This window comes from Crocuta crocuta, unplaced genomic scaffold (assembly GCF_008692635.1).
Source record: "Crocuta crocuta isolate KB4526 unplaced genomic scaffold, BGI_CrCroc_1.0 scaffold221, whole genome shotgun sequence".
NCBI classification, from domain to species: domain Eukaryota; kingdom Metazoa; phylum Chordata; class Mammalia; order Carnivora; family Hyaenidae; genus Crocuta; species Crocuta crocuta.
In genome coordinates this window covers 2,868,967-2,895,751 of record NW_027528610.1, presented here as the reverse complement: position 1 = coordinate 2,895,751, position 26,785 = coordinate 2,868,967, and the positions used below count along the sequence as shown (strand labels likewise).

Here is a 26,785-nt window from a genome sequence, read left to right as displayed (position 1 = left end):
GGAGCCCTGTCTCCTGTGCCGTATCTAATCCAGGGTCCCCCCAGTGAGCCCCACCGCCAACTTCCCCAGATGTGTCCCTGCACACCTTTGCACCTGCCTCCTGCGCCTTTGAGCCTTTGAGTCGAGGGCACGGCCAGCCGTAGGCGGGTAGGCGGTCGTCCGTCCCCAGCCCTCCGGGCTCCTGGGAACGCCCCGTAGCCTGGCTCTGACACTGTGCGCGGGGCCTCGTACCTGGCAGAGGTCCGTCCGTGACCGTGTCCCTGAACGTTTCCCCGGAGGTAAATCCTGCTGATACTTTGCTTCATGAACTCTAGCCTCAAACGGCAAGTCCCCCTCCCCCACTGGGGAAGGAACTCCGCGTGACGCCGTTGGATTACTAATCTGTGCTGTCCGTTCAGAAACACCGAATCATACTTCAGTCATTCATCTCCACTCTGTCATCCTAGAAGGTAAAATGGGAGTGAGTTTTTCAAAAACAAAAAAAAGATCCCGATGCGATTTTGGGTGCAAGCCTAGAATTTCAAGGTTGGTCAAGTTTTAGTTGGAGTCGGCAGCTTTATACTGTTATTATCCTTAAGGTCATTTTCATCACAGAGCACTAAAGTTTCATTTCGTCGTTTTTCACAGGAAAACCGTTGATCTTACAAATGGGGAGATGTTCCCGCGAAGCCCGAAGAAAACATGATTTCTGCTCAGAGCCAGGATGGCCTGCAGAAGAGGTAGTAAATGTGATAGTAAAATTCTTGACGTAGAGAATAATTCATTAAACCTTGCTATTCCCAGATGGAAGGGGAAGGGAACATTTTAATTTCGTGCCATTATGTGGAGTAACGGATGAGCCTCACGATTTAACTTGAACTGTGCTTCTTTATTCTTATCTACCGAGTTAAGGAAACGTGAATGGAAAATAACTCACATTCCAAAAAAGGCTATAAATTTCCCTTTAGGGCTGGGACATTTAAGTCTTTAAAAGATTTGAGAGTTGGCTGCGGGAGCAAACGCACATTCACCTTACTTACAGCCATTTGTGAAACCCGTAAGGATAAAAATCAGGAAAGAAGAAAGCTCCCTCTAATGGAATCCCCAGGGACCTTAAGTCCCGACGCCTGAGTGTGAAAACACACTGAAGTATTAAGATTTGGACACTATCAAAGGAGGGATGACGAGAAAATCCTGATCATACATTACATGTCCTGGAAGAGCAAACATTGTGTTTTGTGCGTGGAACGGAATAGGAGAGAAGGAAGGCCACAAAGATGCTATGCAATCATTCCTGTCTTTCCCTTATGACTGTACCCTCCGTCCATTACCTTTTATTTTTAAAATGATTTATTAGTTTATTTTTTTGAGAAAGAGCCTGCAAGCAGGGGAGCGGCAGAGAGAGAGAGGAGTCACAGAATCCAGAGCAGCTTCAGGCTCTGAGCTGTCGGCACAGAGCCCGACACAAGGCTCAAACCCACAAACTGTGAACTCCTGACCTGAGCTGAAGTCGGAGGTTTAACCGACTGAGCCCCCCAGGCGCCCGTTAAGCGTCTGATTCTTGATTTCCGCTCAGGTCATGACCTCGTGATTCATGACATCAAGCCCCAAGTAGGGCTCCGTTCTGTCCGTACAGAGCTTGCTTGGGATTCTCTCTCCCTCTTTCAAAATGAGTGTAAGCAGGGGCGCCTGGGGGGCTCAGTCGGTTAAGAGTCTGGCTTTTGCTCGGGTCATGACCTCATGGTTCATGCATCCAACTCTTGCATCAGGCTCTGCATTGATGCACCCTTCTTGGGATTCTGTCTTTCTCCCTCTTTCTCAAAATAAAGAAAGAAACTTCAAACAAAACAAAACGAAAAGAAAACAACTCCAGAGGAGCCTGATTATTCTCACTGATGGCCTCCCCACCATCACATCTCCGTCTTCTTCCTATACTCAGCCCCCAATTCCTTACCTGTCCCATCTACCAGTTATACTTACACTTGTGTGTGTGTGTGTGTGTGTGTGTGTGTACGTGTACCTCATTCACGTGTCTCTTCATTTCCCATCCAGCAGGTGAGTTGGGCAACTTGCCTGTGCCAAGGCTGATGTCATCAATGGGCGAGTCACAGAGAATTATGACATCTGAATGCCCGCGGCCATGACTACCTGAGGTAGGTATACCAGAGGCCACCATGAGACACACTGTATGCAGACGACGCCTACATACCATTTCACGGAGACTCATATAGGGACTCAGGGAAATGAGTCCATGCTCGCTTGTGGGCTCTGGAGCCCAACACGGCTTTTCAAATGGTTTTTAACATCAGAGTGTGTTTGTAGGCTAATGACTGTGATTTGGGGGGAGTGGTAAAAGTTGAAAATGCAGGGGAAAAGAGGTGGTCCCTGAGAGCGAGCACAGGGGTGTGTATGTGGAAGGCCACCCGCTGACCTACGTAAGTACCAATCTTTCTGGACTCAGATTCGTACCCCTTGAACGTCTGGCAGCCTTGTTAAGGCCCATCGTTCAGTTTCACGTCAAGTGACTGAGTGTGTCGGCCTCGGGTGGTGGCTCTGACGGTCGGGTACGTGGATTCCTGGATGGGGTCCCCAGTGGCCTCGAGGTCTGGTGGTAGGAGTGGGGACAAATGCCTTCAGTTGGTTTGCTGAGTTGGATTAACGCCTGAGGATTAAGTGGCTCTTGAAGGTTGTAGATAAGATGCAGGTGAGTTTGTCTGCATTTGCCTCTGTTTGCCTTGAGGCTTTGGGTGTGTCCCGGCCTTTGGGACCCCAAGTTGTGACTCCTTTGTGTTGGTGACCACACAGCCCTGTGTGTTTGTGTCTGCGGCTCAGGCGTGAGTTCCTAGAATGCAGATTTGTAGAGTGTGTTCCCTGCTTATGTCTTCCTTTCCTTGTGTCCCCGTTCTGGTCGTCGCGATTAACATGGGTAAGACGGAATTCCTTTACCAAAGATGGATTCTGTAAAATTTTTCTTTTAATGTCCATTTATTATTGAGCGGGGGTTGGGGGGGTGGGGGGAGACGGTCAGAGAGAGAGGGAGACACAGAATCCAGAGCAGGCTCCAGGCTCTGAGCCGTCAGTCAGCACAGAGCCCGACGCGGGGCTCGAACCCACAAACTGTGAGATCGTGACCTGAGCCGAAGTCGGACGCTTAACTGAATGAGCCCCCAGGCGCCCAAAGATGGTCTCCACATGCAGTCAGTCCAGAAGGTGCTTTGCGTTCTGATAAACTACCGCACCTGTCGGGAGCCTACACGCGAGGACATCCAGAGGCTTCCCCTTCACTGGGTGATCCCTGATCCCTGCAGCCAGTCACCCCAACAACTAAGCCCTTAGAAACCAAGCTCCTGCCGCCAATCTGGGAATCGGGCCTTAGAAGTGAAAGATGACAAAGCTGGGTCCTTAGTAGTTAGACAATTCTGAGAATATGGGCTCTGACAGCTAAATAAACCGGGTGTCGTAACTCCCCACATGCCAGTCAGGTACGCCCTTTATAAGAACGTAGTGAAACAAGTGTCATTGTGATGATGCTCAGGGACAGAAGACGGCCTGGCGGCCCCAGGACGTCCTCATAAAGGGACTTTTAGTGACGCTGGGGGGGGTGTGTTAGTTTCTTCAGTCGATGAGCATGATGAGCGTGCGTCTTGCACACCAGGGCGTGTCGTTCCGACCTGCGGGTCCGGTCCACCCGCATGTCTTCCCAGCTGCCGGCGGGTTTGGCAGAATGCGGGTTCAGTCTATCTCTCTGAAATGCATGGGGTAAAATGCCCTGTTTAGAATCGTTCTGAAGATAGTGACTTAGGTACGTTTTCTTAAAATTTAGTCAGGTGCTTTGGCTTCGAGAGATGAATGAGGGTTTGGACATTTGAACAAGCCAAATTCTGATGATTAGAAAAGATGTTTTATTCCTACACTTTATCTGTGTTTTCCCTCTTTTAAATATATTATGTATATCAGTATGTGCTGAATCCGTATAGCATGTAATGTATGTTAATACGTATGTGTATACATATTACATATGTAATACATAGACATTTATTACTCAAATATGTAGTATACAAATATATAACGTTAAATACATATATCTTAAACAAATATATAAATTATATATATAAGCATATTTTAAATACACATATATAAGTGAATATAGTGTTTTTTTTTTGAGTGCACCTCTAAGTCACAAGGGAGTGTGTATATATTTGAACAACAAAAATTCTGATTACTAGAAAAGACCTTTTATACTTTGTTTTTTTCTTATATGTTATATATAAGTATGTATTAAATATCTATAATGTGTAAATGTATGCTAAATATACATAACACATATCAATATACACTAAATGTATATAACGTATCGGTATACACTGAATATATATAACATAAACACATGTTAAATGTATATATATATTAAATATATAAAGTACACATATAAATGTGTACATAGTGTGTTTATTTGAGTTAATCTGTAACTTACAAAGAAAAGTACTTTACGAGTTTACTTAATATACTTGGTTGGTATTTATAACAAACAGTTAAAATTTTCACATCCATATTTTGCCCTTTTACATTTAAAATATTTGATATGTATTACAGACAAAATGCATTGTACATATCTTTAGCCCAGATGCTCCTTGTAAGAATTAGACGTATTTAATAATTCCGTTTTATAAATTGTTACTGGCCTGATCTTTATGTCATTACAATATTACTCAAATGTTTATCTCAAGTAATATTACTGTAACAGTCTCGTCTGTGCAGGTCATCACTTAATTCTTTTCCTGAGAAGCTAAAGAATTTGGGTTGCCCCCTATTATTTACCATTCTCTCCTAATAGTTAGCCAACATTAACCTCACTCTGTTGCTTTATTCTGAAGATTGGCACACAAAACCGTAAACATGAAGACTGCAAAATAATAAAAGTTCACAAAAGCAAAGTTATGGTAGGCCGTATGTATATTGTAGGGAATCGTTATTTATATCTCCAAAGAGAAATATCACGCTGTAAAAACATAAGCAAAATCATTTGAGAAATATTTAAAATGGGACTTTCAAATAAAAGCTAATTTCTTCACTCTTTGTAAGACGGTATTTCATTTCTCATTTCAATAAATACAAAAGTGAAATCCTAGAGTCTGTAGCTAAATAACTTAAAAAATTTGTTTTAATGTTTATCTGTTTTTGAGAGAGAGAGACAGCATGAGCAGAGGAGGGGCAAAGAGAGAGGGAGACCCAGAATCCAAAGCAGCTTCAGGGTCTGAGCTGTCAGCACAGAGCCCGACATGGGGCTCGAACCCACAGACCACGAGATCATGACCTGAGCCAAAGTTAGACCCTTAACGGAGTCACTCAGGCGCCCCTAAAAACTCTTAAGTGAGTCAGAAGAGACTCAACCTGTTGCTTTAGCAAAGCAAATACAATTAAACAGAATTAAAGGAAGAAAAATGGAGAAAAGTAAAGATGGTAAGGAGCATGTAGTATCCACATAAAGGTTGTCTAGAGGAGGGGCCGGAAGAGGAAAAAACGGGAGATAAAGGTCAAAAGATAAACATATTTAAATAAAACAGGCAAACCCTTTAAAGGAGCAAAAATGGGGCAAAACCAGTTGAACTTATCACTTATAAAAATAAGTATCAGTGCGGTAGAAACACTTAAGAGAGAAATTGTCAGACCAGTGTTTTGCTGTCTGCAGGATACAAATCTGCTAAGTATTCAAGCCGCAGATTTAAGGAGTTTGCGGTGAGTGGATTGCAGAGATTGTAGCAAAAACAGCCACCAGTGTTTAGATGATTCTGGAACAGGTTGAACCTAACTTCCTGATGATGCTAGGTTTGAATAAGACAAGACTACACACGTATTAGCATCTGTGAAGAACAGGGAATTTTGAGAGCTGGGCAGAGGAAGAGTAGCCTAACCTGGAGTCCAAGAAGAAATATCTAGAAATCTCAGAGAGAAACAAAAATTGTTACCTAACATGGACAGTGGAGTCAAGTCTTAGGGTTGAGTCCTCTGAAAAGGTAAATTTTCGTGGAACCACAGGGTAGGCTACCTGAATCCCGGAAATCATGTCTCTCTCTCCTGTTAAATTCTGGTAAATCATATGCAGATTGGTTTTGTGTGATACACACCATAGTCTTTATAATATTTTAGATTTAATTCCTGTGGTTCCCTTAAGTTTCTGGGCAATGCCAAAGGCCAGGAAAGAATTTCACCAGAACCCACAAAACTCTTTTACATTTGCTTCTTTCCACATGGATTAATTCCTTCTGAATCCCCTTTCTGGCTTCTTCCCTGAGATAGAGATTTCTTTCTTGTTTGCATGCTTTGTCCATGCTGGGCTCCTGTTTGAAACTGTGGGTGAGTGAAGGTTACGTGCCAAGTTCTTTTGCTCCGTAAGGGCAACTACGATTTAATGTGCTTGCGGGTATTTCGCAAGCTCATGAGGAACCCAAAAGAAATAGATACATTGCGAAAGATCCCACTGCTATCCATGAGTATGGCCTAAGACGTGTGACGGAGACGTGTAAAAATTAAAAATCACCATGTAACTTCATGTTGCGATTTCTTTTCCACGGCAGCGTCCAAAAGTCTGGAACCGAATCTGTTTAGTGGAGATTTGAAATACAGATCTCTCCCAATAATGCTCAAAATACACGATAGAGGAATGTATATGTTTAATTCATATACAGTATAAAAAATAGCATCACTTCCTTTCGGTGGTCTAGGGGTTTAGTCCTGTTGAGTTATTAGAAAAGATGTGTGCTGAGGCCAGTGGGTTGAGTCGCAGGACATGAAATCGGCATTGCTGACATCTATGAAGAATAAACGAAATGAGGAGGGGGAGTTCAGAGTGTCGCGTGAATATTTATGAAGCTTGAAAGAGCGCGATCCGATCATTCTTTTCAGTGACAAACAAGTACAAATCTTAATGTAGATAAAAGGTGGCATCCTGAAGTTCTATTCTGTTTCATATATTGGTATAATTCCTTAAGGAAATTAACTCCTACTTGCTGCAAAATTGAGTTATATTATCTAATCAAACTTTAATTCTTAAGACATAATGTGGATTTGATACATTTTTGAAATGATGAATTAACTAGAAATTGTAAAGTTATTCCTTTACTCAGTTTTTGGCAGTACGACAGCGCTAATATTAAAGGCTCACTTGAATGAAATTCATAATTCTTACAATGTCAAAGCGTATTTGTCAAGAACTCACCAAGTGACCGTAAACTTTTACTGGAACACTTTTAAGTGACCATTGGTTTTTGTTTGTTTCTTTGATGGAATGAGATGTAAATCTGGAGAGAAAGAGTCGTAGACATATGCGAATTCTAGGTTTTTGATACTAATATTGCTCATTATCTGTAGAAAAGTATCTCTTCTCTCTGCGACGTGCATACATTGTCAGGTCATTGATCTAGACAAGTGTTTATCAGCGGTGATCGGGGAAGCGCTCACAGTGTCCTGGGTCTATGCCAGATTGATTCCAGGGCGTGGAGGAACTTAACTCATGGCCATCAACTGTGTAACATACGCACGGTAAAATAATTCAGCACATAGAGTGTATCATTCATGATCCACCCACAAACCAGGACGCTGTCCTTCCCCCACCAGCCAGCTGGTTTAAGACGGGGATGTTTGGCCAGAGTATCGAAAGAGCTGGAGAAAGACACCGGGGATGGTGAGCCTCTGAATGCACGGACCACCTCAGAGGAGCAGTGCCATCTCTTCAGGGCTACGCGGTGGATCTGGAGGCCACGCCCCAGCCCCAGGTGGGGAGCCGTGGCACCGTGCAAGGGACAGAGAGCCACTCTCGACACTCCTGACACTGTAGATTTACAAAGAAGCCGTGCGGAATTTGACTGCACAATATGTGAAGTTTAAACATCAGTCGGTTGAGCGTCCAACTTCGACTCAGGTCACGATCCTATGGTTCGTGGGTTCCCGCGTTGGGCTCCGCTCACAGCTCAGAGCCTGGAGCTGCTTCAGATTCTGTGTCTCCCTCTCTCTCTGACCCTCCCCTGCTCACGCTCTGTCTCCCTTTCTCAAAACTAAATATTACAAATTAAAAAAAAAAGATACTAATGGTGAACACTCTTCTTACATACGCTTCTTGCAGATTTTTTTGACATCTGCATCTTAAAGATTTTTTAGTTTTTAAGTAATATCTACATCCAGCGTGGGGCTCCAACTTTCAAACCTGAGATCAAGAGTTGCACGCTCTACTGAATGATTCAGCCACACGTCCTTCCTTATCGTTTTCTTTTTCTTTTTCTTTTTCTTTTCTTTTCTTCTCTTTTCTTTTCTTTTCTTTATAATTTATTTATTTTTTAGAGACACAGAGACAGTGTGAGCAGGAGAGGGTCAGAGAGAGAGGGAGACACAGAATCCAAAGCAGGCTCCAGGCTCTGAGCTGGCAGCACAGAGCCCGACGCGGGGCTCGAACCCACGAACCGTGAGATTGTGACCTGAGCTAAAAGCAAGTGTTGGACGCTTAGCTGACTGAGTCACCCAGGCATCCCTCCTTCTGAGTTTCTTCATCACGTTTTCTTTTTTCTGGCTTTCGTCATTGTAAGAATACAGTATATAATACAGACAGCATACAAAGTTTATGTTATTGGTCAGGCGTGTGTGTGTGTTTATGCCATTGTGCAATAAGGTATCTTATTTTTTTAAATTATTTTATCTCATCTGTTAGCTCCATTTTATATATTCACATTGCACGTATTCACATCTACACATAATGTGTTTACCCAGGTACATAAACACACATAATACATAACCTTCACATGTATGTATCATATATAGTTATCTATATGCATATATTCATTTAATGTTTATTTTTGAGAGAGAGAGAGAGACAGTATGAGCAGGGGAGGGGCAGAGAGAGAGGGAGACACAGAATCAGAAGCAGCTCCAGGCTCTGAGCTGTCAGCACAGAGCCCGACATGGGGCTCGAATCCACAGACCTCAGCTGAAATCGGACACTCAACCAACTGAGCCACCCAGGCGCCCATATTGTTAGCTATATGATTGACACTAATGTAAACTGTAACTTCTGAAAAATGAACACACACAGTTTCTTTTTAAAATTATGCATTTTATGGGCGCCTGCATGGCTCAGTCAGCTGAGAGCTGACTCTTGATTTTGGCTCAGGTCAGGGTCCCAGGGTCGTGGGATAGAGCCCCGTGTCGGGCTCCCTGCTGACCGTGGGGCCTGGTTAGGATTCTGTCTCCCCATCTGCCCCTCTCCCCGACCTGCACCGTCTCAAAAACAAACAAGAAACCCCCATAGTAATAATAATGAATCCATTTTAAATGTGTTGCTGGCGTAGAAATCTTTATGAGATTCACTGGACCAATAAAGACTTGCTTCCTCTAGCAAAATCCCGGAAAGACTTGTGAGAAATCAGGGGGCAGAGATGGTGGCAGTAGAAGCACACGTACATCTTCCCCCCGCAGGTAAGATGACCGGCAGGGTGGCCGGGCGTCACAGGAAGAGCAGGCGATGGGAGGGCTCACAGTAGCCGGTGGGAAGTCTGCGGCGCTTGGTGTAGAAGCACGGGGTTGAACGCGGGAGGCGTTTCCGCGTGCACGTGCGTCTGTTGTAAATAAATCTGCAGCAGGGCTCCCCACGCGTGAAGGGACTCGGTCACTTTTTACTCCTGCACGACTCAGTACTTCGTGGTTCGCGAGTTCAACCCCTGCATCAGGCTCTGCGCTGACAGTGTAGAGACTGCTTGGGATTCTCTCTGCCTCTCCTTTGCTTGTGCTTTCTGTTTTCAAAATATATAAATCAATCTTAAAAAATTAAAAATAAAAACTATACTTATATACACGTTATAACAAAGTAAGTCAGTACTTCAGACCAGCCGTTTTTACTCTGAACATTTCTCCTACTAACACTGTAAACATCACTTAGGCGACCTATTCCTCCTCAAGAGCCCAAAGCAGGACAGAGACACAGTAAGACCTTCCTAAGAGTGTGGTGGAAAAGTGAATCTTTGGCTAGGAAGGAAAATAAACATGTGGGCACCTTAATTTTGCGGATATCAGGTCCCTAAAGGCAAATATTTCTCTCTAGGATTTGGAAGCTCCGTTCTGAGTAACAAATTGTGAAAACTGTTTGCTTTTAGCAAGAAATGCTAAAAAAAAATCTGCAACTGTGGATGGTTTTGTTTCCTTGGTTGGGGGGCATTTGGCTGGGACTTTGCATTCCTGAGGAAGAAGTTTTTGTTTTATCTTAACCTTTCCTCAATCCCGTGTTGGCTCTCTGTCTTCAACTCATTACTTGGGTGATGAATTCTCAGAAGTAATTTTTTAAAACCTATTCTTATAGGGGCACCTGAGTGGCTCAGTCGGTTAAGCATCAGACTCTTGATTGCCGCTCAGGTCATGATCTCATGGTTCGTGAGTTCAACCCCTGCATCAGGCTCTGTGCTGACAGTGTAGAGACTGCCTGGGATTCTCTCCCTCTCTGCCTCTCTTAGGCTCACACATGCTCTCTTTCTCAAAACATATAAATAAAGCTTAAAAATTAAAACCAAAAACTATACTTATATACACGTTATAACAATTCTGTGTTACTCTATTAATGTCTTGGTGCTGACCACCTTCCATTTCTTCAGCCGACCTTGAGAAATGNCGTTTCTGCATAATTCGCACTGGAACTTTCTCTCCGTGTGAAACTTGCCTTTCCCTCTTTCTCCAATGGTATGTTAAAATAGATATAACTACAGACCATTATCGGATGTGTAGTGGACGACTTGACTTGAATCACTACTGTCATTGGACATGAAGAATGACAGGAGCTTGAAACTCGACTGGAAAGATTCTGTCCGTAGTGGTTTGGGATCATAGTTACTGCGTACTGCTCAACTCAGTGCCGTTTACACACGTACTCACACGAACTTGAACTGCTCAAGGCCAGTGCTCCAGCCTCTCCCTTGACTATAAAATAGCCCGTTGAACCCGAGAGCCTGCAGAATCCACGTGGACTCCTGGTTCTTTTCATGATTTGAGCCTAGAAGCTTCCCCGCCTTCTTCCTCCTCCTCTTTCAGGATATTTTTCCTTCTCCTCTTTATTCCTGCTTCTCCGTATTATTACTGTGCTCTGTTGTTTGCAAATAATTAGAAAGGCCCTTCTCTTAAAGTAGTCAAGTGGAGAAGGAGGTTCGCGTGGAGAAGTTCCTTCAGTGAGGTGCCAGGTTTACAAATCAAATCTAGTGAAGTACAAAAAAGAAGACGTCGTTACCAAGTGCGTGGTGTCCGGAACCATAACGTGCATTTACCACTGGAAATCCATCCGTGTTTGTCTCTAATTCTGTTAACGAGAATAAAGATGCAGAGCTATATAATCCACTTAGTACATGCAAGAAAGCATGTTGAATAAGCTCAGGAAAACTCACGAGGAGAATGGATGAGCAAATTGTGGTCTCTTCACCCAGTGGGGTACTGTGTGCCAAGCAGAGGAAAATCCGGTACCTCCGTAGAAACGGTACGGGTCACACTCATACACGTGAGGGTGAATGGGACTAACAGCCGCAGCTGGAGGTGTATTTATATGCGGAGCTTAACATTTATAGGAAGCTCAGCGAGAGGTAAGAAGCGTGGTAATCGTACAGAATGCAACCACTGAGGATGGACACATTCAGCATTGCGACCAAGGTGGCAGCCTCATGGGCTTATCTAAGTATTCGGTTATTTAAAGAGAAGGACCCTTATAATTATTTATAAACAATAGAGCACGGGTTAAACAAGATTTTAAAGTGACTTTATAAGAAAGAAGATAAAAGTGTATTTATACACTTATGAAACACAGAGCATTTCACTGTCGGTAATTTTTAAAAATTTTTTTAAATGTTTTATTTATTTCAGAGATAGAGATAGAGAGACAGTGTGAGCAGGGGATGGGCAGAGAGAGAGGGAGACATAGAATGTGAAACAGGCTCCAGGCTCTGGGCTGTCAGCACAGAGCCCAACACAGGGCTTGAACCCACGAACCGCGAGATCATGACCTGAGCCCAAGTCAGATGCTTCACCGACTGAGCCCCCCAGGCAGTCGGTTGGTAATTTTTATCTCAGTAAATTGAGGGGGGAAACAGACACACGCACACAGTTACAGGCACAGTAGACATAAGGAAAGATCTTTGAGGTCTTTTCTCTCTGGCCGTAAAACCTGTATCCATTTCCTCCGGTCATAACTGTTGAGCGACATTTAAAACTATCTGCCGCAGGGGCGACTGGGGGGCTCAGTCGGTTGAGTGTCTGATCTTGGCTCAGGTCATGATCTCACGGTTCATGAGTTTGAGTGCTTGGAATTCTCTCTCCCTCCCTCTCTCTCTGTCCCTGCTCTTGCTCTCTGAAAATAAATAAGTAAACATTAAAAACAAACTCTTGGAGTACACTGATGCTTGAGGCTGTGGTCTGTTTTCTCCCCGTCCTTGAAGTTAAGTCTTCACACCTTTCCGTAGCTGCAGATGGTCAAAGTGTGCAACCTCGGGTGTCCCCCTAAACTGAGGGTTCAGGGTTCCAGGGCACAGAGATGACGGGAAGTCTCTATGGCTTCGCTCTGTCGCCTGGGTTTGATTCGTCCGGGGTCACTGTCACTTGATCGTGCAAATTGCCAGGCTCCACATCTCTTACTTAGATGCTTCTGTTTCTACCGATAAGGTTCCTCAGTGTCCCCGGCTGGTTCATCAGTGCCAGTGGGAACAATCCAGTTCGTCTGCTCTGTGCGATAGAGACACCTTAACGAATGTCCCCTCTGGGACTGAAGGTTCTGTGAAATCACCTTGGTGTCACATAAACTTCTCATGCATTATGGGAAGCTGGCACGGCCCAGAGGGAGTCTGCACAGTGTCTTTACTCCGTTGGGTTCGTTAGGTGCACATTGAGCCCCTCTGGTTCGGTGCCATCACCCTTTACCCGTCTGGGAGCTGAGTACTCGCTCTGCTCTTCTTTTGAGTCCACTGTCTTCCTCTGCTTCATCCTGACCGATGCATCTGGAGCCGGGGCTCCATTATGCTGGCCGACTCCAGGGGCTTGGCTCCATCTATCAGTCATTCATCAGAGCCAGGAGGAGCCTTGCCCCAGCCTTTGCTCTGGGATCCTGTGACCCTGCTCAGCCCCAGTGTGCTGGAAAATTCCTCTGGGTTAATTGTGAAATGCAAAAAGGTAGATAAAACACACACTGTAGCTAAGCATTGGCAACTCTTGTGTTGCTACCGCTTTATTTTTGACTTCGAATGAGACTTGGTCGGGATATGGCCCACAGGTGCAAGTCTGCTGTCACTGAGTGATGGGCGCCTGGGGGGCTCAGTGGGTCGGGCGTCCCACTCCGGCTCAGATCACGATCTCACAGTTTGTGGGTTCGAGCCCCGCGTGGGCCCTGTGCTGACATCTCAGAGCCTGGAGCTCCTTCTGATTCTGTGTCTCCCTCTCTCTGCCCTTCCCCTACTCACGCTCCATCTCTGTCTCTCAAAAATAAAGAGGCATTAAAAAAAAATTTAAATAAGATATTCTCTACACACTAGGGTTTTAAGAGCATGTGGCATTTCCTCTTGGCTAACGGATAGCAAGTGAAGGGCGATGACTACTGTTTATGGCCTGAAGTTTATTTCAAGTAAAATAAAAACGAGTTCAGGTTCTACTTTCCGCTTTGGTTTTAGGCATATGTTGTTGTTGTTTTCTAACCGTTGTTTATAGAGGCTTATTTTTGTTTCTTCTCAGTTCTTAAAATCTATTTATTTTATCCGTGGCGAAATGCACACTGGGAAGGTGGTTCTGCTCATCTCATGTTTTGACTGGATCGCACTCTACATGAGCCCGCTCATGCATAGTAACATGTTTTGGAACATTTCCGAAAACATTTATTTTTCCATTCTCTGCAATCATAACCTTGTTGACAGGCTTTAAATTTCGGAAGGAGATCTTGGAGTTGCAGGGAACAGAATACAGATGAAATGTCAGGGTGTTTCAGGGACATAGCGTGCCTATATATTTTTTCTACAGGGGAAGAAGAAAGACACAAGCTAGCATTTATCAAACTTAACTTTTAGAACTCTGGTTCTGATATATGTTCTCTTTTATTTTTCATTGGAAATGTGATCAAACTACCATCTCTGCAAAAATGTATCCATTTTGTTAACTTTTGGAATGAATTTTACTTATCTATTTTTTTGGTTGCTGTTCCATTGATCTTGATGGAATATAAAATAAAATGTTGTTTTCAGAGATAAAAACACAAAATAATTGCAAGGTTTCTAGTGTTGCATCCGAAACTGTGGCTTCACAGAAGGTAATGAAGTTATTACAGCTACTATTTAAGAAAAGTATTGATGCTGATCAATACTTCTGCCCCAAGTAGAGATTTTTCATTCTATTTACGAGAACTATTTTTGTTAAAATATTTCTCTGACTGAAGTACATTGCTGTTTTTATGTTACATGGATATTTACCCTACACTTTTCCAGGTTTTACAGTAACAACATCAGCTTAATCAGAAAAGAAATACAACTTGTATTCTTTGGAGAAAATGAACTGTTACATACACACGTATATTTCTTCGATTCAGTTTCATCTGTCTGCAAGGGAAGTGATTACATTTACGCCTTTGTAATTGTAAAGCAATTATTACATTTTTGGTTTATGCTGTGTGAAATCATTCTCACCAATTTTGGCAGTTGCTGTAGAATTCTCGAATAATATAAACACACGTGTCACTTTACAGTGAAGCTATCTGGGGAAAAAAAAACCTACAGGTACATGTGCGTAGACAGACCTTTTACACAGCCTTTCAGTCCATCGGCTGAAGTGTGGATCAAGCCACTCTCCGCTCTTAGTGAGGTCCCATCACTACGCAGCCATTTTCAAAAGAAGAAACAAAGTTTTTATTGTTGTCGTTAAGTATTGAATGACATCGGCTGATTCACCCAGCAATTATGGAGCATCGCTGTTGGCCAAACACAGGCCCAGGCTCTAGAGGGACCCGTCTTGGCTTGAACCCAGTGAAAATTTCCAGCCGTCGCAGATTTTACCTTTTTGTGATGTGGTGCAGGGAAGAGATAGCAGAAATGATAACTAAATGTGTCAGAATCACACCTGTGGGTCACAAGGGGCAGGCATGCATGTACTTAGTACCACTCAGCTGTACGCTCAAGGGGCAGGCATGTATGTACTTAGTACCACTCAGCTGTACACTTAACCATTACAAGGATGGTACATTTTATATGTATTTTACCCCGTAAAAAGTTAGAGGGAGAATTACACTCAAAAGAGTTTTACTTGAGAAGTCCAATCTCAGACTAAAGTCTCTTCTGTGTCCTCTCTGCGATGTTTAAAAGCAAGGCTTGACATGAACACCTGTTTCCAACTTATGTAAGGGTCTTCCAGAGAGAAGATCAGGTATATATACAGACAGTCTGCCCCCTACAAGGCAGCGTTTTCAAAGGCCGGTATCTAATGAGATATTACTGACATGCCAAAGAACAGAAAAATATGATCACATGAAGGAAACAAAAGTACAATAGAGAGAAATGGACCAAGGAGTAACACAGATCATAGAATTAGTAGATCGGGTCATTAAACAATCCTTTATAAATATTTCTCATCAATTTAAAGTATCAGAGAGAGGGTCACGGAAAATATAAAAACAAAGTTAATCTCCCAGGGTCAAAAGATACAGTGTCTGGGATAAAGATGATAAGGCATTAATAGCAGACTGCAAAAGAAAAGCCAAATTTAAAATATCATGCAAAATGAAACCTCAAGATTACAAAGGATGGTGAGAAGGAAAACAGGGATGCGGTGAACTCTGAGACGACAGTAAATAGAATACTATGCTGGTGACTGGAATTCCAGAGAGAGTGGGACGGAAAAACCATTTAAAGAATGGCATTCCCCATCCCCCAATTTTTTTTTTTAATGTTTTATTTATTTCTAGGAGAGAGAGAGAGAGAGACAGCGTGAGCAGGGGAGGGTCAGAGAGAGAGGGAGTCACAGACTGAAACAGGCTCCAGGCTCTGAGCTGGCAGTCAGCACAGAGCCCGACGCGGGGCCCGAACCCACGAACCGCGAGATCATGACCTAAGCGAAAGTCGGACGCTTAACCGACTGAGCCACCCAGGTGCCCCATCCCGTCCCCCAATTTTCACGACACTGTAAACCCATGGTTCCAATGAAACCCATGGAGGAAAACAGAGAAAACAGAAGGCTAGATTTGCTATAATCCGGCGACCATCAGCCAGTGATAGAGACCCCTTGAAAGGGCGCTGGGGTGCCCTGACGTTGCCCGCAGAGGGGCACCAGAAGCATGCCATGCCCTTCTCTGTCCCCGGCTGAAAAGTCCTGTTCATGCTAGAATTGTCGACTCCGTGAAAATACCTCTCGGAAATGAAATTCGAGTACAGACTTGTTCAGATGCACGAGCCGAAGACGTCGTCCCCAGCAGACAAAACGCAGAACGAAATGCAGCGGGACTCTCAGCAGCCCCTGGGCAGGTACTCGTAATGGAAACGGGACCCACACAAACGACTGAAGCATGTTGCAAATGACATGTACGATAGCACCATAAAACACCATCCTGCGCTTAATTACATGGGTGGAATTAAAAATATGACACCCCCAGCACAACGATTGAAAATAGCACTTAAGATGCTTCTGTGTGGCTAGCACAAGTTAACTTTGTACAATGTGAACATTAAGGGAAACTCTGAAGGAAAAAAATAGAAAGTTACTGATTATGGTCCCAACATGAAGAGGGAGAAAAGATCTAAAAAAAAAGGCAGCAAAAAATTGTTTTTAAAAAATTGGAAAGTAAAGAACAGACTCTGAAAAACAAACAGCGAGAAGTATGAAGTGTTACGTTTAAAATGTGCACTTCCCAGCTGATACAAGTGATTCCTGAATATCTCCGTTAAAAGGCAGAGATTAAAACAGCAAGGACCCACTCTAAGCTGCCTACAGACTCACTCACTCAAGCTGATTTCAGAGAACGTAACCATCCTCAGAGTTATGGGCATCATAGCAGAGCTTTGAAACAAGGAAGCAAAAATTAGTGTGAAAAGAAATTCATAATTATACTCAGTTTTCAAAAAAAATCTCTTTGTTTTTAATAAAACAAGTACACAGGAAATCGGTAAGAATAAAGAGGTGAAGAACACTGAGCGTCACAATAGAATTCTCTTTCTATGTGCACTGGATGTTTATGAACGTGGGTCATAAGTCAAGTTTCAGTGGGTTTGAGATGGTTTAAATCATACAGGTTCTCTGTGGAATTGAATTAACAACTGATGACACTATGTGAATATTGCAAACATTAGAAAAAGAAGCCGGAGGCTTCTGAATAATCTACCTGTCCATAATGAAATTACAGAGAAATCAGTGTCGTGCACTGAACAAACATATAAACATGATGTATCAGGAAGTGATGCATATGTGTGTTTCCTGGATTGTGGTGCTGGTAACATGGCTGTATGCATATGTCCAAACTCACCAGACTTTATACATTAGTCAGGTGCAGTTTTATTATACCTCAAGAAAGCTGGGGAAAACCTTTCAGTGTCACTGTGAAAAAATACGTACTTTGCAACTAATGAAACACTTACAGGGATATTTACACTATGAACACTTATTACCAAGGAAGTAATGCCTTACGTCAATGACTTAACCTCCCGCTTGAATAAACTAGAAAATAAACCCAACCTAAGTAGGACAAAGAAAATAAAAATAAAACAAAAACCATGATATACGAAGCACCTTAAACCAGAGAACGTATGCCATCCACGAAAGCAAAGATGGCTCTTTGAGGACATTAATGAAATCCTTAAACCTTTAACCAACTGGAATCAGTTTACCAGTATCAGAAATGAAAGAGGTGTCATCCCTCCAGATAAGGGAAATTAAGAACAAGTATAAGACTTACGATTCTGTAGTGTGGATTAAGTGTACACATTTCCTGCAAGTCACAAAGTTCACTCGGGCAGTAGTAGCCGTGTAGTTATTGAATTAATTGATTTTGTTTTTAAAAAGCCTGTCTGCCAGGAGATCACCAGGCTCAGGTGGCTTCAGTGAGATTTATTCTAAACATTTAACAGATGTAAAAAATACTAATTCTACACAAATTGCTCCGGGAACTGAAACTAGAGGGAACTTTTAAAAATCTGTTCGATGAGGGGTCCTTGGGGGGCTCAGTCAGTTAAGCGTCTGACTTGCTTCCGCTCGAGTCATGATCTCGTGGTTTGTGAGTTCGAACCCAGCGTCAGGGTTAGAGTTACTTCAGATTGTGTGTCTCCTCTCTCTCTGACCCTCCCCTGCTCATGCTCTTTCAAAAATGTATAAATATGTTTTAAAAGTCTATTTGATGAGGTTAAACACACCAATACAAAAACAAAGATAGTTCAGTTAGAAAAAAAAGTACCGCATGAGAATGTCACTTTTTATATTTTCAGAATTCTTTAAACATATTATCCAAATGAATATAGTACCTTGTATATGTCAGTAGCGTGTGTGTGTGTGTGTGTACACGTGTACGTGTGCGTGTGCTATGTCAGCATGACAAAGTCTGTTACAGAACTTGTGGTTAACATCATATTTCACAGTGAAAACCTAAATTTTCTCAGATAAGGCCATAAAGTTTGTTCAAGAATTTTTTTAGTGTTCCTTATGCCTTAAATATCAGTAGGGTTTTTTTAGTGATAACAGTGATAACATCACTTAAAGTATTTTTTAAATGTTTATTTATTTTTGAGAGAGAGCGCATGAGCAGGGGAGGGTCAGAGAGAGAGGGAGACACAGACTCTGAAATAGGCTCCAGGCTCTGAGCCGGCAGTCAGCACAGAGCCCGACGCAGGGCTCGAACCCACGAACCGCGAGACCATGACCTGAGCGAAAGTCGGACGCTTAACCGACTAAGCCACCCAGGCGCCCCAGTGACTCAGCAATTCTATTCATTACGCAGTGCCTATCACAGTGGGTGCCCTCTCCATTCCCACCACCTGTTTTCCCCCATCCCCCACCCACCTCCCGTCTGGTAACCATCAGTATGTTGTCTAGAGCGAAGAGTCTCTTTTTCGGTTTGCCTCTGGCTCTTTTTGTTTGTTGAGTGAAATCATACGATAATCGTCTTTCCCTGGCTAATCTTGCTTAGCACAATTCCCTCTAGCTCCATCCACGTTGTTGCAAATGGCAAGATTTCATTCTTTCTAATTACCGAGTGTAATTCCAATGTGTATATGTACCACATCTTCTTTATCCATTCATCAGTCCATGGACATTGGGCTCCTTCCATAATTTGACTCTTGTAGAAGTGCTGCTATAAACATAGGGGTGCGTGTATCTTTCTGAACTAGGGTTTTCCTATCCTTTGGCTAAATATTACTGGACCATAGGGTAGTTCTATTTTTAACTGTTTGAGGAACCTCATACTGTTTTCCAGAGGGGCTGCTCCCGTTTGCATTCTCCCCAATGGTGCACGAGGGTTCCTCTTTCTCCACATTTTTCCCAACATCTCTGGTTTCTCCTCTGTTTCTTATTTTTAAATTAGAAGCTGAGATTATTGATTTGATTTCTTCTTTTCTAATAGAGGGACTTGGTGGCATACCATTCCCGGTAATAATTGCTACATGTAGATCTAAGTTATGCTCCTTCTGGGACTAGTTCAAAATAAATATTATTGCCCATTTGATTTTTTTTTTGACCCAAAAGATATTTAGAATATTGTTCTCAATGCTTTTGGATTTTCCTGATAGCTTTCTGGTTATGATTTCAAAATTCTTCCATCTGGTCAGAGAACATCTGCTTACAACTTGAATACCTTAGGCCCAGGATCTGGTCTTCTTTGGCCAGTGTTCTTGAGTTCACCACAGTAAACTATAATCTGCTGTTTGGCCTAGGATATGGTCTATTGTAGACGTATGTTTTTGACTCAGTTTGCCAGGATAAAGTGTATAATCTGCTACTGTGGGCTACCCCTTCTGTAAAGACTTTCTAGGTCTCATGGGTGGATTATGTACTTCCTGCCATTTTGTTTTGTTGATGTCTGTCCTGATCTTCTGTAGACTCTGTTATAGTTGTGGGGTTGTCTTGGGTTTTCTGCATGTGTTGTGAGGCTCTCTAAGCGTGTAGATTTTGAGGAGTGTTGTAACCCGTGAAGGAAATCACTCCTATGTTATTATGAAGTGACTCTCTTTATCCCTGATAATACTCTTTGCTGTAAAATTTACTCTGAAATTGATCTATTGTTTATTTCTTTTGATTGATATTATCAGGATTACCCATTTCCTTACTCCTTCTCATAGACTATTTGAGCATTTATACTTCACACTGTTTCTGGAAGACCATATCTTGATTGGCTTTTTTATCCAATATCTACTTTTATATTGGGGGTATTCAGGTCACCCACATGTAATGTGATTATTTTGAATTTAAACCTCATTTCTTGAAGCAGTACGCTACCACTTTTGTATATTAGAAAAGATTACAATGGTATAACGCCATTTCTGTCCTCTTTTGATTATAGTTATAAATTTTGATTGAGCAGGTTACAACACCCACAATACATTGTTGTTAATAACCATTGCTTTCAAATGTCTGCTATCAATTAAGGACATTTAAATGATAAGGAAAAAGACTTAAGATCTACCAAGTTGTCTTTTTCATTGCTCTTCTTCCTTTGGGTGCATGAGAATTGCTTACTGTATCATCTGCTTCCTGGATGCCCCCTTTGTTTTCTTATAGGGCAGGTGCGATGCTGATGGCTGTTTTTGTCGTTTGTAGGTCTGGCAAAGTATTGCATCTTACTTTCACTTATTCCAAGTGCTGTATTTTATGTTTCTGTACATTTACATCTGCTTTTTACATTATCTTCTGATTCTTTGGCTCAGGTTTTCTTTTTTTTTTTTTTAATTTTTTTAAATGTTTTTTATTTATTTCTAGGAGAGAGAAAGACAGCGTGAGCAGGGGAGGGTCAGAGAGAGAGGGAGTCACAGACTGAAACAGGCTCCAGGCTCTGAGCTGGCAGTCAGCACAGAGCCCGACGCGGGGCTCGAACCCACGAACCGCGAGATCATGACCTAAGCGAAGGTCGGACGCTTAACTGACTAAGCCACCCAGGCGCCCGTGGCTCAGGTTTTCTCTTCATTTGTGAGAAGCTGGTCATTCGTGGCTGAAGAATGTTTCTGTTTCTTGCTTTGAAATTCTTGTCAGATCATTCTGTCTCGGCGTTCGTGTCTCAGGATTCTCTTTTCTCATTCGAGTTGTGATATTCCGAGTTCTTGCGAGCGGCAAGTATTTTTGTACTCGCGTTACGGACGTTTTGTCTCTTCGGAGCCCCTAGATCCTATTCAAATGGTAATCCTGCTGTTTAGAAGCATGTAGATCCCGGCTTCCTTTCGTGTTCCATGAATCTGGCTCATCTTTGCGTGTTATCCAGTGTCTCCTCAGAAACGTGGGAATCCCAGGCGCGCCTGGGGGCCCAGTCGGTTGAGCATCTGGCTTCATCTCAGGTCATGATCTCGCTGTTCATGGGTTCGAGCCCCTCGTCAGGCTCTGTGCTGACAGCTGGCTCAGAGCCTGGAGCTGCTTCGGATTCTGTGTCTCCCTCTCTCTCCCTGACCCTCCCCTGCTCAAGCTCTGTGTGTCCAAAATCAATAACCATTAAAACAACAACAACCCTGGAATTCTATTCCACACTATAATCTGGTTTCCCGGCTTGCTTCTATATTTAAAACTAATACCAAACACTATTCGGCTTATAACAGATTTGGGCAAGAGAAATGATGGTCCTCCTCCAATCTGCTTATAACAGATTTAGGCAAGAAAAATAAAAGTCGTCCTTCAGCCTCATCTCTGAATCCCTCTCTGGTCTCTTCTGACTGTGGTTCCTTTCCTGCAAGCTTCCTTTCCTGCCTCACGAGGTGAGGTGTCTAGGAGAACGTGTGACTTCTGAGCCTATGTATTTACACCCGTCGTCTACGAGGCGGTGCGTGAGGAGCAGGAATATGCCTGCGCCCGTGTGGCCGTCTCGTAAGCTCTGCCCCTGCGAGAGTGCCACGTTCTTGCCGCCCACCCGGAAGCAAGGGAGCTCATGCCTCCTCCCCGGGTGGCCCAGGCGACGGCGACCAGAGCTTCGCGGGCGCCTACGTCTCACAGTGGAGAGGATCTGATTCAGAAGAGCCGTAGTGAGGGAGGGCGTGAGGGCCCTGGAGAGGCCGACGCAGGAAGAGAGCACAGAAGGGAGAGATCGCCCTCGGAAGTCCTGGTCACTGCCGCCCCCGCTCTGTCCTGCAGCCACGGGTTTCCGCTTGACCTCCTGTGGCCCGCAGAGGCCTCGCGCAGGCAGGATTATCAGCTCTGTAGGGCCAGACTCGTGGTCAGCTCCCAGGTTCTCCAAACCACGAAACCCCTTAGTTCGCTTCCTGTCCACCGTCAGGAACTTGAGGCGGTCGGTAAGTGTCATCCTCTCGCTCGGGGCGGCCCCGTCGGCGGCCAGGAGGCCCAGCCCTCTCGCCCTCGCAGCCTCATGATGCCCGCGGCCGAGGGGCTTCTCACCGCACCTGACGGTTCCCGGGCCACGGTCATCGGCACGGTTCTTTCTCCACAGCCGGGGTCTAATTATTCCCACTGTTCTGATAAACCCATTTTTCTCTCGGATTCTAAAAATGTCAGAGGAAAAGGAAAACAGGCTGCGAGCGTGCGTGTGATATTCAAATCATGTCACAGAAGTGTGGCTGAAGTTTCTGCCTTTAGAAATAATTACGAAGAAAGCCTCAAGGGCCCTTTATTTTTCCATCATGAAGCAAAACATAGATTTCACGGAAGGGGCCTGAAGGAGGCTTTTGGCTCCGTAATGAGCTTTCAAATGGATTCTTTGAGTTTTTGGACTCATTAAACCCTATTTTAGATTCGATCTGTTAATCAATACAGACTTTTGGTGACATACACGGAAACAGTGGTGTTTTTGTTTTGGTTCCCAAAGCATAAATAACCCCATGATGTATACTGTGAACGTTGAGAATCCAGAGACTGGAGAAGGCTTCAGGGTGTAGAATTTCTTGAGTGTGGGTTCACGATTTTGCAGATGACAACAGAAAATGAGTGAAACAAGGAGCCTGCTTCGGATTCCGTGTCTCCCTCTCTCTCTGACCCTCCCCTCCTCACGCTGTCTCTCTCTCTCTCTCAGAAAGAAATAAAAAACATTAAAAAATTTTTTAAAAACTTTTTAAAAAAGAAATGTGGATAAATCATTGTAACATTACTAGCCTAATAGAGGAAGAAATGGCAACAACCTCTATCACCAACGGGTAGAATTTAAAAATAAATGATAATAAATCAATGCACTGACTATTATGCAGTCATTAAAAGAATATTTAAGAAAACGAGCAAAACAATACTGTTGAATTTTGGTGGGACATGAGAGCATCAAGAACATTCCAGGAGAGACCCATGCCTGTATTTTTATGGAAAAAAGGCTGATGAGTCGGTGGGCCCCCGACCCACCCCCCCCACCATGAAATGCTGAAGCTCGTGAGGTCAGGGTGTGACTATTGGCTGACTTGCATTCTTAGTGGCGGTTTCTCACACGTTTGTCTCTACGACTGTGGTAGTTATCAGTCTCTCTGTAAAGTCACCGCTGTAATGACATGATTTATAGACCTAGCCACCAACCAATAATAAGAATAATAAAAGCTACATCTATGATGTGCTTGATGCAGTCGGAATGCACACCGCCCCCTCCCCCATCTGTGATTCTTACCTCATGAAACGCACGCCTGTGTCATCCTTGGGTGTGCGCTGGAATCGCTGTCCTGATTGTGACCGACGGACTATGGGAGAGGTGGCCGGGTGGGTGGGCCGAATTGCACAGGACCACGCGGGAGGGATGAGGAGCGCTTTTGGAGCATAAATAAGGCTCCAGTGTTTTCCTGGGGTCTTGTTCTCCTCTGCGAGCTTTCTAGAAGCAAGCTGTGCACCAAGTAGGTAACCTCAATGGGAATCCCATATGTGTTAAAAACATTTTTTTTAATGTATATATATTTTTGAGACAAAGACAGATACAGAGTGCGAGACAGAGCACAAGTGGGGAAGGGTCAGAGAGAGGGAGACACAGAATCTGAAGCAGCTCCAGGTTCTGAGCTGTCAGCGCAGAGCCCCACATGAGGCTTGAACCCACGAACCGTGAGATCGTAACCTGAGCCAAAGTCCGACGCTTAACCTACTGAGCTCCCCACGCACCTCAAGGGTATCTTTTGTTAGAAAATTCTCCGTCAGTCTGTGAATTAAATGATCTTCTAGTGAAGGAAGGTCACGTATGCCAAACGGCAAAACTAATAAGGAGATGTGAGAAAACCCAAAGTAACATTTTTCAGTTTTAACAGACTTTTTTTTTTTTTTTTTTTTTTGGTAATTTAAAATCAGTAGTTAAAAACAAAACAAGTAAAGACATTAAGGCTTTGGAACAAAGAATGCATTTTATTTAATGAGTATATCTTGAAACTATGCCCATCAATTAGAAAATAGATGCTGTGTCATGCACCTATAAAACAAATATGGGACTATAGAGAAAAGAGATGCATCAGCTTTTTAAAAGAACATTTTTTATATTTATTTTTGAGACAGACTGCGAGTGGGGGAGAGGCAGAGAGTGAGGGAGATACAGAACCCAAGCAGGCTCCAGGCTCTGAGCTGTCAGCACCGCTCATGAGAACCATGAGATCGTGACCTGACATTGACCGACGGGGCCATCCAGGTGCCCCTCCTTCAGCTTGATTAGGATTTTGTGGGTACAGTTTTCTGGAAATTGAGTTACGAGTCAAGCTTTGGCAACCAGAAAGTCACCAAATATACAGTGGCTTCTGAGAGAGAGAGTTGCCTGCCTGGAAACACGTGTGAGGGGCTTGTCGGCATCCCCAGAGCGGCCGCCAGTCGGCGGGTTCCCTCGGACAGATCAGCATGTGCTGGAAGTCCCAGCTCTGAACTGTCACAGCGGAAGCAGAGCGGGGGCGGAGGGAGGGGAGCACGGGGGGAAGTCGAGACCCAGTGGGAAGCAGAAAGAGCTAGGGGTATCTGGAAAGAGAGGTCGTTTTAGGCTGGCAGATGTTTTCCCTGATCTCGGCCCTGCTGACGTGCTCCGCCGCGTCCGGGCCCTCCCCGGGGGGGTGTCTGAGTCACAGAGAAGTGCAGACACCCCAGTGCTTGGGGGTTCACGGGCACAAGGCGAGCGCGGAAAGTCACAGCCTTGCCGGCCAGGAGGTGCCTGAAGCAGAACCGAGGCGGTGACTGCGGGGAGAGCCCCCAGTGCCGGGCGCTGAGCAGGGTCTGGCACCCCTGCCCACGGTGAGGGAGCCCGGCCGACGCTGGCTCCCCGCGCAGGCCCGTGGCCCTCCGCCTCGCCCACAGCTCCCCCTGCTTCATCGTCACGTGAGCATCTCTGCCCAGACGGGAGCACAGGCTTCATTCACATCGTATCAGATGCACTTAGAGGCCCGGCTTCTACGCTCACGCTCACAGCCCTGTGCCCACCTCCGCAGGGGGCACCGCAGCACCCCTCCCTGAGGTTTTGGGGTGCTGGTGGGGGGTTCAGAGCCGACGGCCAAGAAAGAATTCTCGAAGACGTCTTGGGTGCAAAAATATGATTGTATTAAAGCGCGGGGACAGGTCCCCTGGGCAGGAGGAGCTGCACTGGGCCCTGACAGGTAACTCATCATCTCCCGCCAGGTGGGAACGGGGTCAGGGACAGTGTGAGTCTCGAAGGAAGTTTGGAAGCAAGGTTTCCAGGGCCGTGGGGGGCCAGCTGCTGTTAGGAAAATCGGTATTTATTACCGTTTAGTACAGCCTCAGTCAGGAGACCCTTCAGAGGTAGATCAGGGGCCATGAGCTTGGAGTATGGTCCCCAGCACATGTCCGGGGGCACTTGAGATAAAGGAAGCTTGCAGAGGAACTTGTGTTTGTTTAAGGAGACTCCCAGGATCCTGGGCGGGAATGTAATTTCTCATTTTCCGGTTTCCCACACACCAGGGCCAGCACGTAAGCCCCCTTCCACCTTGACGAGGGTGATATTAGGGCCCCGGGAAACGCAGTCTGTGGGTTTCTGGAGATGAGGCTCTGGACAAGATTGCCTTCGTCTTGCAGTTTTCCTGATTGATCCGTAAACTGAAGGAGACGCGTGTCCTGCGTCACTGTGATCTCCGGCAGTCAGCCCGCTGCCTCTGTCCCTTCCCCTGTCCCTGCGCGGCTAGGAGTGCCCGAGGAATGTCACACACATGCCACCTGTGTGTGTGGGGGGGTGCTCTTAGCCTGTACTTTGCCCTCAGCTTGCCCCTCGCTCCCTCATCAACACCAGGAACCAGCTTCTAGAGCCTTCTCAGTGGACACTCTGCCTTCCTCCCCTGTCAGATTTTCACAACACACGCACAGCGTTATCCATGAGGGAGGCTCGTTAGACATTGGTGCCCAAAGATTTTATTGGGGGCTGGTCACGTAACACCCGCTGTCTAGCACATACCAAAATACCAGATGCTCAGAAGGAAAGTTTTTGTGCCACACAACCCACACGGCGCGAGCAAAGAATTTAGGTGCAGTAATGCACCCTAATTAGGTAGGTACTGAGTGGAATCCAGCTGAAATCCAAGTTCCCAGATGGCAGACAAGAAGCAACTTAACTTGTAACTGCTGTGTTACCTCCCACCTTGTCTACCCGGGGGTAGTACCATGGGCTGTAGAGGTACCTCGCAGCTTGACTTCTGATAGGTAAGAACCCAGGGGACTTTCTCCTCTTCCAAATAGGATTTTTTTTTTTTTTTTTTTTTTT

At 44.5% G+C, this 26,785-nt stretch overlaps 1 long non-coding RNA gene across 2 annotated transcripts in view; it reads left to right on the top strand.

Moving 5' to 3' along the window:
* Nucleotides 1–26,785, top strand: part of LOC144223927 (uncharacterized) — a 100,512-nt gene that overhangs the window by 876 nt on the left and 72,851 nt on the right. Inside the window, exons 2-3 of one of the 2 annotated variants that reach the window (XR_013332876.1) lie at nucleotides 628–719; nucleotides 2,035–2,132. This is a non-coding gene — a long non-coding RNA (uncharacterized LOC144223927). Of the gene's footprint in view, nucleotides 1–627; nucleotides 720–2,031; nucleotides 2,133–26,785 lie in introns of both variants that reach the window. The other variant, XR_013332875.1, reaches the window with a different exon arrangement.